Below are 14,354 nucleotides of genomic sequence, written 5' to 3' on the forward strand. Positions count from 1 at the left end.
TAATACTTGCATTGTCTTCATTATCTTTATCTACATATAAATATACAAAGATGAAGGTAATTAAAAATAAAATCACAATAAACTAATATACCAACTAATTAAAGAACATAACTAAAAATTTGTAAGCATTACCAATAGCATAACCATGTAACCAATTACGAGTGCAAATAAGAGCTTGTACTTTCTCATGAAGGGTGCGACTTCTATACTTGGTAAGCACACGAGCACCAATGGAAAAAGCTGATTCTGATGCAACAGTAATTATAGGAATAGCTAAGACATCACATGCCATTAGTGCAAGGGTTGGGTATCAATGATTTTGATTCTTCCAATGCTCCAAAACATTCAAATCTTGATAATATGCAAATTCAAGTTTTGGCTCTTCCAAATAAAGATCCAATTGAGATTTTTCCAGCACTTGTAATAGTTTGACTCTTATATGCCATTATTTCCTACATTAAGTGGAAGAGTAGTGACAATAAAATAAAAACCAATTAGAGATAAGAGAATACAATAAAAAAAAATTATAGTACTTACATCAAAGATTCTTTTGTTCTTTCCTTTAACTCCTACACTTTGTTGATGTGTATTTGAGGTAGAAGAACATTGTGGTTGGCGTTGTGAAGAACTTGTCTTGCTGGTATTAGAATATTGATCAAAAAGCTTATACAATTTTGTCTTCACAAGTTCCATCTTCTTTTGGAATTTAACATAATCACTCTCAACCTTAGTATAAAAAAGCTCCAACATTGAAATAGAACTTATCACCTCATCTTCATTAGATAAGTTTTCCTTTAACAAAACTTCAATCTTCCAGACTTGCATAAAATATAAATTTGATGTAGGATAAGAAGAACCGGAAATTAAATTGGTAGTGTCATAAAATGATTCAAGGAACTCACATATTTTCTCTCCTCTTTTCCATTCTTCACTTGAAGGACAATATTTATAATTCTTGTCATTGAATTGAAGAGAAGAAAAAGCTTTTTTATATTTGATAGCACTATCCAACATTAAGTATGTTGAATTCCAACGAGTAGACACATCCAATCGTAAGCCAATACTAGTATCAATGTTACCAACTGCTCATATACATTTTCCAAACTTTTTCATCCTAGTCTCTGAACCTTTAACATACTTGACTGATTCTCTAATTTTATTCAAAACTACAGTAGCAACTTTCAAACCTTTTTGCACAATCAAATTCAATATATGAGCAGAACAACGAACATGAAAAAATTCACCATCACACAATAAGTTATCATGCGAAGACAATTACTCTTTCAAATGAACTTGCATGTTGTCATTACTGGATGCATTATCCAATGTCAAAGAGAAAACCTTTTTCTCAATCCCCCATTCCTTCAAAAATTTAAATAATTTTGCAGCTAATTCAACTCCTGAGTGTGGAGGAGGCATATGAGAAAATTTTAGTATTTTACTATTTAATTTCCAATCATTATCAACAAAATGGGCAGTCAAGCAAATATAACCCTCACTAGTGCATGCCGTCCACAAATCTGAAGTCAAACAAACTCTATTATGAATAGTAGTCAAAACATACTTAAGTTTCTCTTTCTCCCTCAAATAGATCCGATTAATATCAAAAATAAGAGTATTTCTAAAAATACAAGCAATATCAGAATTTATGTACTTCACCCAATCTCTAATACCATCGTACTCAACAAATGAAAATGATAAATCATGTCTAATGATTGCACAAGCCAGTAGCTCGCGTGAAATTTTTTGATCTATTTTCTTGGATCTCATCTTCCCATCTTGATCAAGAATTATTTGTCCTACATCATGAAACTTTAACTTGTCACAAATTTTAAGATGGCGCCACAATGTAGAAGTTCCATAATGTTTACCCCCACATTTATACTGTTTTTTGCACCCATTACATTCAGGTTTATCAATCTCATTTATTTTCTTAAAATAGATCCAACTATCAGAAGTTTCTCTAGACTTTTTAATAGACTCATCATCTTGCTTAGTACTTTTCAATTCATCAACCTCTAAAGTAGTTGTTTGATTTTGAGAAGTAGATTCCATTTCAAATTTTGTAATAAAAAAAGAAAAAGAAATAATAAATTTCAATTTTATGCAAAATAAATCAAATATAAAAAATCAGTACAATAGCATATGCTTATTTTTTATGTTAGCAACAACAATTTGAATCAAATACAACAATAAAAGCAAACAAGGCAATTAGTAATTAACAAAGATTAATTTTTGGCAGTTCAGATGCTATGGAGCGTGAGTTTGATGAGTAATATTCTTATTGGTATCAACGAAATGGGGATTGCTGAATGCTGAATTGTTGATCAATAAAGTTGAAATCCTTGCTACTTCACAAACAAATTCTTAACTATTTAAAGCAAATAAGATATATCAGACTGAGAACATTACGAGAAAAGAAACAAAACATTAATTTATCAAACTTTCCCAGCAAAATAGCAAACAAGGCAAAAATTCCAACAACTATGCAAACCACAAGGTACAATTACGTAGAAAAATTGAAAAACAAAGGGAAATAGAAAGAAAAGAGGCAAACATTTCACCTGACCTCAAACCAGAGTTTGGAGAATGGAGAAAGTTGTGCAAAGTTGTCGTCGGACCGTCGCCTACTGGCTACTAGAGTGTTGATCTCTTCGGGAGAGTTTCTTTGCAGACGATTCGAACTTCGGACTTCGAACTTTGGAGGCGGCGTTCAGACTTTGGAGGCGGCAAACTTTGAGGCAGTGAGGGCGGATGGTTGGGATGGGGAAGCAAAATGGGAATAGGGTTAGGGTTTACAAGATGAGGAATGGGAATTGTGAATCGCCCTCTGCGGACTGCGGCTCTGCCCCTCTCTCATGAGCCAAGAATCCACGATCCTCACGAAGGAATTAGAAAGAATCAAAGAAGTCATGGACATTGGACACTCTGCCACACTCACAACTTGCACAGTCTCACAGGAGACAAAGGGATGCACCGACGCAGTCACAGAGAGAAAATTTGAGAAGGTTGAAGGCTCAAACTTGAAACATTTAGGGTTTGGTACGCGCGTTTTCCATTTTTTTTTCTGGAAAACGCACGTTTTCTAGAAAACAGAAAATGACTTTTTGTCATTTTCTGTTTTTCTAGAAAACACTAGCTATTTTTTTAGAAAACAAGCACGAAAAACGCAAACCAAACATCATTTTTCAGAAAATACTCGTTTTCCAGAAAATGAAAATGGAAAACGCGCATACCAAACGCACCCTTAGCTTTTAATGATTAATCGCAATTTATATATTTTTTAATTATATAATTGTATAGGCCCGTGGGCCAACCCGAGCCCACCACGGGTTGGCCCGCCTGAACCCCCAGCTCGCCCGGGTTAGCCCGTTTAAGTCCGCCAGATGATCGATTGATAAAATATTAATTTATCTCGCTTAAATTATTTGGCGGCGCGGGTTAACCCAACGGGCCTAACCCAAATTGACGACTCTACACATAAAGAAAGATTTGAAAAAATAAAATCCTTTTAATTTTATTGTGGCCGGCCACCTAAGCTTGGGTTCAAGCTAGGGCCGACCACACTTCAACCCATCCAAGCCTTATCTTGGCCGACCCTTGCTTGGGCTCCTAGCTTGGCTTGGCCGACCACCTTAGGATGGGTAAGAAGGTGGGTATACCACTTTATAAATAAGAGGCTACGACAGAGACCGAGAGGAGGAATTGGTTTTGGTCTCCCGATGAACTTGAGCTTCCCGTGTTCGCTCCGAACACCTAACTCGAGTTCATCAATAATAACTCATTCCACTAAAGAGTTATTATTGAACTACCGCACCAATCTCATATTACTATATGAGCTCCTTCTTATCATGAATGTGTTAATCTCCTTGTGTTTAAGATATCGAATGTCTACTAATTAAATGAGTTACTGACAACTCACTTAATTAATATCTAACTCCAAGAGTAGTACCACTCAACCTTATTGTCATGTTGGATTAAGTCCACCTGCAGGGTTTACATGACAATCCTTATGAGCTCCTCTTGGAGACATTATCAACTTAGATTATTAGGACACAATTTCATTCTATAATCAACAACACACCATATAAATAATATCATTTTCCAACTTATCGGGCTTATTGATTTATCGAACTAAATCGTCCCCCTTGATAAATTAAAGAAATGAATATTGAGTATATGTGCTTGTTATTATATCATGATTAAGAGTACACACTTCCATAATAACAAAGGTCTTATTCTTTTATGCAGTCAGTATAAAAAGAACTTACTTTAAATAGTCTTGCTCAATACACTCAAAGTGTACTAGTGTAATTTTATAATTAAGATAAACTAATATCAAATTATACTACGACTATTTCAATGGTTTGTTCCTATTCATCTTAGTCGTAAGCTACTATTTATAATTTATAAGAAACTGATAACATGATCTTCTGTGTGTGACACCACACACCATGTTATCTATAATATAAATTAATTGAACAACTACACTTAGCATATAAATTTAGACATTTGATCAATATATTCTTTATTTCAAAATAAATATTTACAAAAAGTTAGACTTTTAGTATACACTCTAACAACCTCTACAGGTGTCGTAAAATGATAAAATACTCGGAGAAATATCTAAGAGGATCAAGATTCAAATATGAATATTTTTGAGATCAACTTCTGACCAAACCCAGAAAGTCTACCTAATATCCAAAAAAACAAAAAAAAAAAAAAAAAAAAAAAAGGATAGAAGCACTTGTAGTTGGCATACCTTTTACAACATATGGCTTGCTCAGGGAGTAAAGAAGCACTAGCAGTCCACTTTTGGGGTTTCTAAGTCATCAGTTAGAAGCCCCTTAATCCAAGTAGATGTAGACTGTATGTTTCTAACACCCGAGGAATGTATTCAGCTTACGAAAATGGTTTATCATCCACGAATTCATGTGATCTGATCAAAATTTCTATTTGTTCATCAAAATGTTTGATAGCCTTTTGATGTTCACAGAACTCAAAATCTAGCTTGAATCAATACTTTGGAGTAAAATGTCTCCTCATTGTGTTTAAGCATATAAAAGATGGCTACTCGAAACATAGCGGAGGACATGAAGAAACTAGTGATTATTTAGTTGCATTCGTTACATACAAATTTGATTGTTTTAGCCCTTCTTCCCTGCTTTAGGGTTGAACTTTTCCGATTGTCGTCCACAGTTTTGAACTTGTTTATTAGGAGCTAGATGGCTTGAATCTTTTCGGGGAAGAACACAAACAGGGTGTGAGTTCTTCACTTGCCTTGAGTTTAGATGATTTGTTTCAGTGTTCTTCACATCCACATCCTGAAAAAAAAAACACATTTGTTATTGAAGGGGGGAGCCATACGAACAAATAATCCAATAATCACAAAATGAGAAAAAAACATTGCAAAAAAAAAAAAAAAAGCACAAACAAAACAAATCCTTTTGAAAATGTCTGTTTATTTGTTGCCAAGATTAAAAAAAAATTATACACACCTAAAATGTTAAAATTATATTTTTTATAATAATCCAAGTGTCCGAATTTCACCATTAATCTTAAAAGTATACAACCTCTCTTATGGGATAAATTTGAAGCACAACTTATACACACTCAAAAGCCAATCTTTAGAATAGTCATCTTACTTGGGATTCAAACTCTAAATCCTAAATATTTTATTATTGCACCACACTTGTGAGCAGGGACAAATCTAAAATTTAGAGATGAACTGAGTTTTAGCTGTGGAAGGGGTGGAGTTTAGTGAACTAAATAAAAAATTTATGTAGGTGATTGTACTTCTTTAATTATATTATTAAATAAAAAAGTACTTTTCTTCAAATAGAATATGCAATCATGAGATGTTTAAAAACAAACTTCTATTCTATAATATTCGTCCCATTTGAAATTCAAACTTTATGACTAGAATTATGATCAATTTTATTGATAGATAAACTCGTCTTGATCTGGCTAGATCTAGTATGATTTTGACTACATGAAATTTCATGATAATGAAAATCATAGATTTTTTTTTTAAATAAAAAAATAGAATCCAAAGTAGAAGAATCACACCTTGTGTTTGTGTTCATCGTTGTCATTCAAACCTCTCGATCTGAACTTGCCAAACCCTACATTTGTCCTCCATCCACTGTTCTCATTCTTTGCCTTGGGATTCTTCTCCACGTCCCTTCCACTCCGCGAGCAAGGCTGCTGCTTTCTCGGCTTCCCTGCACTCTCTGACTTCGAGCTCCTAGTGATCGAGAACACCTTGCATGTAGTCGCTACCAGATTCGCCGGAGGTTTGTCGGAGAATCCCAAGATCGGCGGCGGAGCTCTCGACTTCGGCAGAGATGAAGCGTGTGTGTTGTTTGTCGGCCTCTTACAGACATTGCTGCCGGAGTTGGACTGTTTGGACCTCGCCGTGGACGTCGCCGACTTGGAAGAGGAAGTAGATTTGGCACCTGGGGATTTGGGCGCCTGGGCCTCTGCTTCCTCTGCTTTTCCCTTGAACTGCTCAAGAATCAAGATGGGTCGGTTTGTAATTAAACACAAATGAAATTAGGGTGTCCATCAATTTTTCAGCTTAAATACTTTTATTTCAATTTCAATATACTAAAGGTATTAAAATAATTTTTTAATTTAATTTTATCAAAAATATTTTACTTAAATTTGATTAAAATCATTTCATATAATTAAAATCACTTTAAAATTATTATAACAACAGATTAAATTAAAATGCCCCTAATTATTATTCTAGCAAGCTATAAATAGCAGTTGCTAATTGCTATAACGTGTTACAGTAATTTTGTAAATTTAATTTTATCAAAATTATAAATAAAATATTTTCATATAAAAAAATTATCTACAACATGGTTAAAATCAATTTTAAAAACTGTAGCAATTATTATTAAAGTGCTTTAAATAGTATATTTTTAATCAAGTCGATAAATAAACCGGGTTAGTTTTAATCAAGTCGGTAAATAGTTTTTTTTTCTTTTTGAAGATACAAAATGAACTAGGTTAGTTTTGTACTCTCGAAGGAACCAAAGGATGGAGTAGAGCGATGTCTTTGCATAAGATTGGATTGGCTTGACTCGCTTCCATCTCGATAGAGGGAAATAAGGGTGTCGCGGGGGGTGTCTTTAGCCTACATTAAGATTCATTATTATTCATTCTATAGATCAAATTTCACAAGTTCAAATTTTTGCTAAAAAAGGAAATTAAGGAAAGCATGAAATAATTAGTTAAGGTTTAGGAAGGACCAATCATAGTCATGTTTGCTGCTCTCCGCATTGAGGAAATCTCTTCTGCCCAAGGAGATCTGGTGCAACATATACAGATCTGCCCCAACATAATATGAAAACAAAATAATAGTAAACAGTTAAAAAAATCACTAAATAATAATAAAAAGAATATATTAAAATTGTGGGGAGAAGAATATTGGCAGAAGATAAACAAGATGTTTTATTATCTAAAATATCTAAATGTACTATACTTTTAGAGTTATTTTGACTAAAACTATTTCATCATAATTAAAGCTATTTTGACCTAATTTGACGATGTTTCAAGTAGCTCCATCTTAAAGTTATTTTGACTGAAATTATTATCATCTGGAAGTTATTTTAATCAAAATATTAATTGTTTTCACTCAATTTTGATAAAAACTGCCCTAAGGTAGCTCTACTTTAGAACTATTATTTTTGACATAATTTTGATCAAAATAATGGATCAAAAAAAAAATGTGAAGGGGAGTCTTGGCACAACGGTAAAGTTGTTGTCATGTGACCAAAAGGTCATGGGTTCGAATCCTGAAAACAACCTCTTGTAAAAAATAGGGTAAGGCTGCGTATAATGAATCCTTCCCCGGGACCCCGTATGACGGGAGCTTCGTGCACCGGACTATCTTTTTTTTTTAATTTTGATCAAAATAATGTTACTTGGGAACAAGCTGCTTTACACAAAGCAGCTTTGAAGTGATGTTGAGGTCGTTGTGCTTGGTAAAATCCTTATGATTTATCTCAATTTCACATCGTATGAGACAGTCTTGGAAGGATTCAGGGACTAGGGTTATCATTTTTTTAATTTTTTTTTGGGTGTAATGAAGGAGATGATTTTATGTAGGAAAATATATATTAATTAATTAATTAATGTTGTTTTAATAATTAATCTTTTTAATGACAGAGATAAAAAAATACATTCTTTTAATTTTCTTCAATTCCGAGAACATAAAAATACCTTGAGCCGGCTCGAATTCTATGGATTCAGGTTGGAGGAGGCTGATGGCCCTCTCTTTGTCGCGCTTCAAAATCTCCCCAAAGAGAAGCAAATCCTGCTCTTCTTGCTCCATTTTCTTCTTCCTGCTGCCAGGTTTCATTGTAAAAACAGGAACAGGAACAGGAAGGCGATGAGGCATCGGCAACGAGGTGATCTCAATCTGAATTCTGAAGAAGACAGACGTATATAATATTTATTTATTTATTTATTTATTAATGTATATTTGCCGGCGATTCCATTTGGCACTGCACGCTTGATTTGCGTCCGCCGGCGCAGCACCTTGTCCAATTCTTAGTCTTTTCTTTTTCTATTTTTTTTCCTCTGTAAAATAAAAACTCAAAAAATTACAAGTAACCAAAAAAAAAATCCGGGTAGGTTGCGGATCCAAAGTAGCCAGTGACAGGCTCCGATTGGCCCATGGGTTAGAGAGGGAAAAAAATAAATTATATGAATTTTATCAATTGTTTTGGCTAATATAGCTATATTTTATCCATCTTTTTCCACTTAATAATATTCTTCTTAGTTTGTTGAGTAGATGTGCCCATTCTTAATCAGAGAAGATCTAATCATTTTTTACGGTCCAAGGGATGATCCCTTTATCTGTATTGGTGGAATAGATAATCCCTACTTGTAAAATATATGGAGACCATCCATCTCCACTAATATATGTAAAGAGGTCATCCTTAAACCGTAAAAAAGAGTCCAAGGATCCAGTCTCATTCTTAATGGGTATCAAATGCACATGATGGATATGTTAACATGAAAAAAAAAAAAGGTGTTATTTGCTATTATAATAATATTTGACTAACAAATAAATTACATATTTATAAAAAAAAATCAAAATTTAATAGATGGACGCCTAGCATTAAGATTTCAAACAACTTATTCAATGCACTATGTAAAAAAAATATCAAAGAGGCAAATTACTGTAAAATAAAAACAAAACACAACTAATCGAAATTTATTTAAAAAGAATTTCTAAACCCTTGAATCATGCTATGAAAAAAGATTAGTTGTTAAAAAAATGAATTTTGGGAAGACAACATATCATAATTAAAAAAAAGTCCGTAATACTTTGTTTATTTAGAGAGGTGGATCGTCGATGGATAAAACAAACATAGTTATGTGGAATAAGAAAGGAATCCATAGTTTATCTTGATCGAGGAAGATAAATAAAATGAATTTCTTAAACTATTTACATAGATAAATGAAAAGAAAAGTAAATTATCTATTGTCCAAAATATCTTATCTTTCTCAACCTAGGGTTAATACTGTCTGAGGCTTCATTTTTTTATTTGAAGTTAATCATGCGGATCAACTCACGTAAAGAATAATATTAAAACTGAATATATTATATTATTTGTAAATTTTAGATTATAATGTTACGACATATAATTTTAAATTAATATGTATTTTACCTTGGTAATTAAAAAATGATTATTATTCAAAATATAATCTACAATTTAAAATTATCAATCTTATTTTTGAAAATAATATTTATTACAAATCAACATTAATTTAAAAATAAATAAATAAATATATTATTATTAACTAAAATATTAAACTACAAATATGATAAAATTATTTGCCAACTAAAATATTAAACTACAAAAAGTGTCAACAATAAATTTTACTTAACAATAATTTACAATCTCTATAAAATTATTATCAACCAAAATATAAATAAGAAATTATTAATCACAAATATTACTTAAAAATAGTCTACAAGTATGATAACATTGTTGCCAAATTATGCTTCAAAGTTTGTACTTTCTTATACCAAAATAAGTAGCCCACTCTCTTATACTTAATATTCTAGAGCTTTGCAAAATTATGGCTATTCATGCTAACATACTCTATCAAAATCAGAAAGAAAATATCACCTTTAGAATTTTCAACCTCTTATCTGGTGAGCATCCCATGAAAAGTATATCTTCTCCTTGTTCTCTCCTAAAAATAAATACATAGCAAGGGACGGAGCTAGACATTTTATCAAGGGGTGGTGGAGTCAACTAAGTATTAAACCCCTCTTCTAAACAAATTTAAGAGGGTGGTAGAGCAGGGCTGATCCTACTAGTTTTTTTGTCTGAGCCTAACTTAGAAAACATGGTCTGAGTTTGATAACGACATCAATATCCCTATTTCCAAATTTAAGAAATTTACTCATAGTTTTAATTACGAATAACAACTTATACCAAATTACCACACCAAGTAAGAATTAAAACTTCTCAAGTTCATATAATGTCAAGGACTCTGCTTTACTTTTTGTTTTGGGATCTACAGTATCATTTGTCAAAGTCAAGCAAAGCATCTCTAATTTGTGCAGTTTGTTCTTTTATAGGTTTGACACTCTCAACATGACTTTCCCAACGTGTTTGTGACAATGACTTAACTGTCAAACCCTTTACATGATCTTTAAAAACTCTCCATCTCTTCGCCGAAGAGGAGAATAATGTATAAATGCGTTGTATCACTCCAAAAAAATGATATAGCTTGAGGACAACAATTCACCATATCACATAATGCCAAATTAAGGTTGTGACAACCACAAAGAGTATAAAAGGCTCTAGGATTTATTTCAAGCAATCTTCTTTGTACACCTTTGTGTTTCCCTTTCATGTTAGATCCGTTGTCATATAATTGACCTCATATATCATCAATATCAAGCTCAAGATGGATTAAAGCATCCTTAAGATACATAAAAAGTCCAAGCCCAGAAGTGTCATCCACCTTTAAAATTTATATCCAATATTCTTCCACTTTTGTTGAATTTTCTGACTTATCCAAACACCGTATGACAAGAGACATTTGCTCCTTATGACTAATATATGGAGTACAATCTAAGATGACTGAAAATTATTTTACTTTTTTGACTTTTGCAAGTAATTTCTTTCTTACCTCACCTGCAACATTTGTATCAATTCATTTTGAATTATGCTAACGAGATATGTGTTGGACCGTCGGGGCCGGCTAGAAGGGGGGTTGGATAGCCTGCCAATTCAAAAACCAACCCTTCTCGAACTCTTAAACTAACACTTGTATAAAATTAACTAAACAAGAAAGAGAAGAGGCACCGGATTTGACTTGGTTACACCGGCGAGGTTGTTAATCCAAGGAAGATAATCGCACTACTATCTCCTTCAGGCGGAGAAGCCTCTTACAACGTTGAAGCGCAGAAAACAAAAGCTAAACTACAAAAAGCGTACAAGTGTTAAAAGTGTTGGGGTTGCAAGGTTGCAAACATAGTCCCATATTGGAAACACGTGAGAAAGATCATGGGTTTATAAGAGAAAAGATATCTCCATTGGCATGAGGCCTTTTGGGGAGAGCCCAAGAGCAAAACCATGAGGGTTTAGGCCCAAAGTGGACAATATCATGCTATTATAGAGATATCTAAATTCTTTTCGATCCTACAATTGGTATCAGAGCCCGGACTGCCAGAAGGTTTAACCGCCGACTGTGCACAAGAGCTATGGTCTAATTGAGCCATATGGGTACAATATTTACCTCGAACAAAGAAAGTGGGGGCTCCTATGTTCGGATCAAGAGGACCAGACACTAGGCAGGAAGTCCTAGTAAGTCGGGTGGACCGATGGGCAGGAATACCTGGTGGGTCGAGGATCGGACGTGGGAAACCTATGGTCCTTTGTTTGAGGGGGGGATTGTTGGGGTTGCAAGGTTGCAAACATAGTCCCATATTGGAAACACGTGGGAAAAATCATGGGTTTATAAGAGAAAAGATATCTCCATTGGCATGAGGCCTTTTGGGGAGAGCCCAAGCATGAGGCCTTTTGGGGAGAGCCCAAGCATGAGGCCTTTTGGGGAGAGCCCAAGAGCAAAACCATGAGGGTTTAGGCCCAAAGTGGACAATATCATGCAATTGTGGAGATATCTAAATTCTTTTCGATCCTACAAAAAGAATTGCTTGAGTTCTGAATGATGAAAAACTTATGGACCAAGACTATATTTATAGCCTTAGTCGGGGTGCCTGGAAGGGTTCCGGGGACCCTGGGGGGATAAAATTTTATCCCCCAATGTTCAGATTGCGTCAATTGCGATCCTGATCAAAAGTCAATTCCAAGCGCCCGGACTTGAAAGTCAACTCTGGTTGACTTTGGGTCCGGGGTCTCTGCTCCGGTTCAGTTCGCCTTTGGTCCGGGTCTTTCGCTCCGGCTTCGCTTGCTTGGGTGATCTCTGATATCCGGAATAGGGCTCACCCGAAACCAACTCTCGGTCTTCTCGAACAGACTTCCGCTCCGGCTTCTCGTCCCTCGGAATTGTCGTGTGCTTCCTTCTCGTCCACCAGCATACTCATTCGCAGTCTTCATCCCTCGGTCGCACCTCGTGCCGACCTTCTCGCTAGCTGCATCTCTTGCTCCCCGAGCAATCTTCCGCTTCGGCTTCTCGTCCCTCGGAACCACCGCACGCTTCCTTCTCGTCCGCCGGTGTACTCTTCCGCAGCGCCTCGTCCCTCGAATGCACTTCGTGTCGTCCTTCTCGCTAGTTGTGTCTTCCGCTTAACAACCTGTGCTCCTAAGGTCCTGCACACTTATACACAAGGTTAAAAATACACAAGACCTAACTTAACTTGCTAATCACACCAAAACAACCTTGGGGTTCCAACAATCTCCCCCTTTTTGATGTGAGCAACCCAAGTTAAGTTAGGGTAAAAATAGATATAAAAATAAACTAACTTATTTTACAATTAAGTGCAAAAAGATAGAAAATTTGGGTATACCTCCCCCTAGACTTACTTTTTCCTTCTCCCCCTTTGATCACATAAAAAATTGGGGTTCAAAGAAAAACATTAAGGGTTTTAAAATTTAGAAAATTTGAAAAATATTTTTTAAGTAAAAAAGTTCTAAGTAAAAAAAAAACTTTAAAAAAAATTCCAAGTTTAAATTTAAAAACAATTTTGAGAAATTTCTAAGTTTTTGCAAAAATTATTATTATTTTCTAACTTTGAGAAAATTTTCTAACTTAAATCTTTGAGAATTTTTAAGAAAGTTTTCTAAGTAAAGTTTTTAAATATGTGAATTTTTAAAAATTCTGACTTAGTCAATTTTGAAAATTTTTCTAAACAATTTGAGCATAAATTTCTAATTTCAAAAAACCTTTTAACTTAGGCAAAAATGATTTTTGAGAATTTTTCTAAGATAAAAAAAATTTACTAAAAAATTTTCTAAGTAAAAAAAATATTTTTAAAATGTTTGAATAACTTTTTAAAGCATTATTTAATTCTAATTTTAATGCTTTACCAGAAAGTTAATTAAACATTTATTTCAATATTTTGGTTTCCAGGTCATGGCGAGACACTAGACCTTCTTGGTTATCGGAGCAATAACCATTTCCTTGACAAAGCCTCATAAAGAAATTTATTGTTTAATTTTTTTCACTGATAGCGCTAATTTTAATTTTAAGATTTAGTTTAAGCACAACTTAGGAACCCAATATAGGTTCCAACCTACTGTATTAACTAAAAATTTCTTAGGGACATATTTTCTTGAAATGTTCCTAATTTATCCCGGGTGATATTTAAAGTACCAATTTAAATTATTAAATCTTCTAAAATTGGTTTTAGATGAGCATGCATGATTTTTAAAGTTATTTACTTGTATTTTTAACTCATCATTTTCAAATTTCAAATTTTCATTTGCTAATGTTAATTTGTCTAATTCTTCTGAGGGACAGGATTTAGCTAGTATTACTTTTAATTTTTTTTCCTTTTCTAATTTACAGTAGTCTTTAGTTAATAACTTAACAAACTTATAAAGTTTATCAGGAGGAAGAAATCGTACCTGACTTACCTTGTCGATCTCGTTGTTCGTGTCTCCCCCTGAACTGCTGTTGGCTTCCGACGTGGCTCCCCCTTCATCGATGCTCTCGATGCTCATTTCGGAAGAGCTTGACTCGCAATCGTCGTCTTGATGACTCGCCATTAATGCGAGCCCAGAGAACGCCTCGACTTCCGATTCGGATGACGTATCATCCCACGTCGCCTTTAGAGTCTTTCGCTTTTAGACAGGTTTCTTACCTTTCTCCTTATCCTTGTTCTTTAGCTTGAGGCAGTTGTCCTTGACGTG

Source organism: Zingiber officinale, chromosome 8B (genome assembly GCF_018446385.1).
Source record: "Zingiber officinale cultivar Zhangliang chromosome 8B, Zo_v1.1, whole genome shotgun sequence".
In the NCBI taxonomy this organism is placed as follows: Eukaryota; Viridiplantae; Streptophyta; class Magnoliopsida; order Zingiberales; family Zingiberaceae; genus Zingiber; species Zingiber officinale.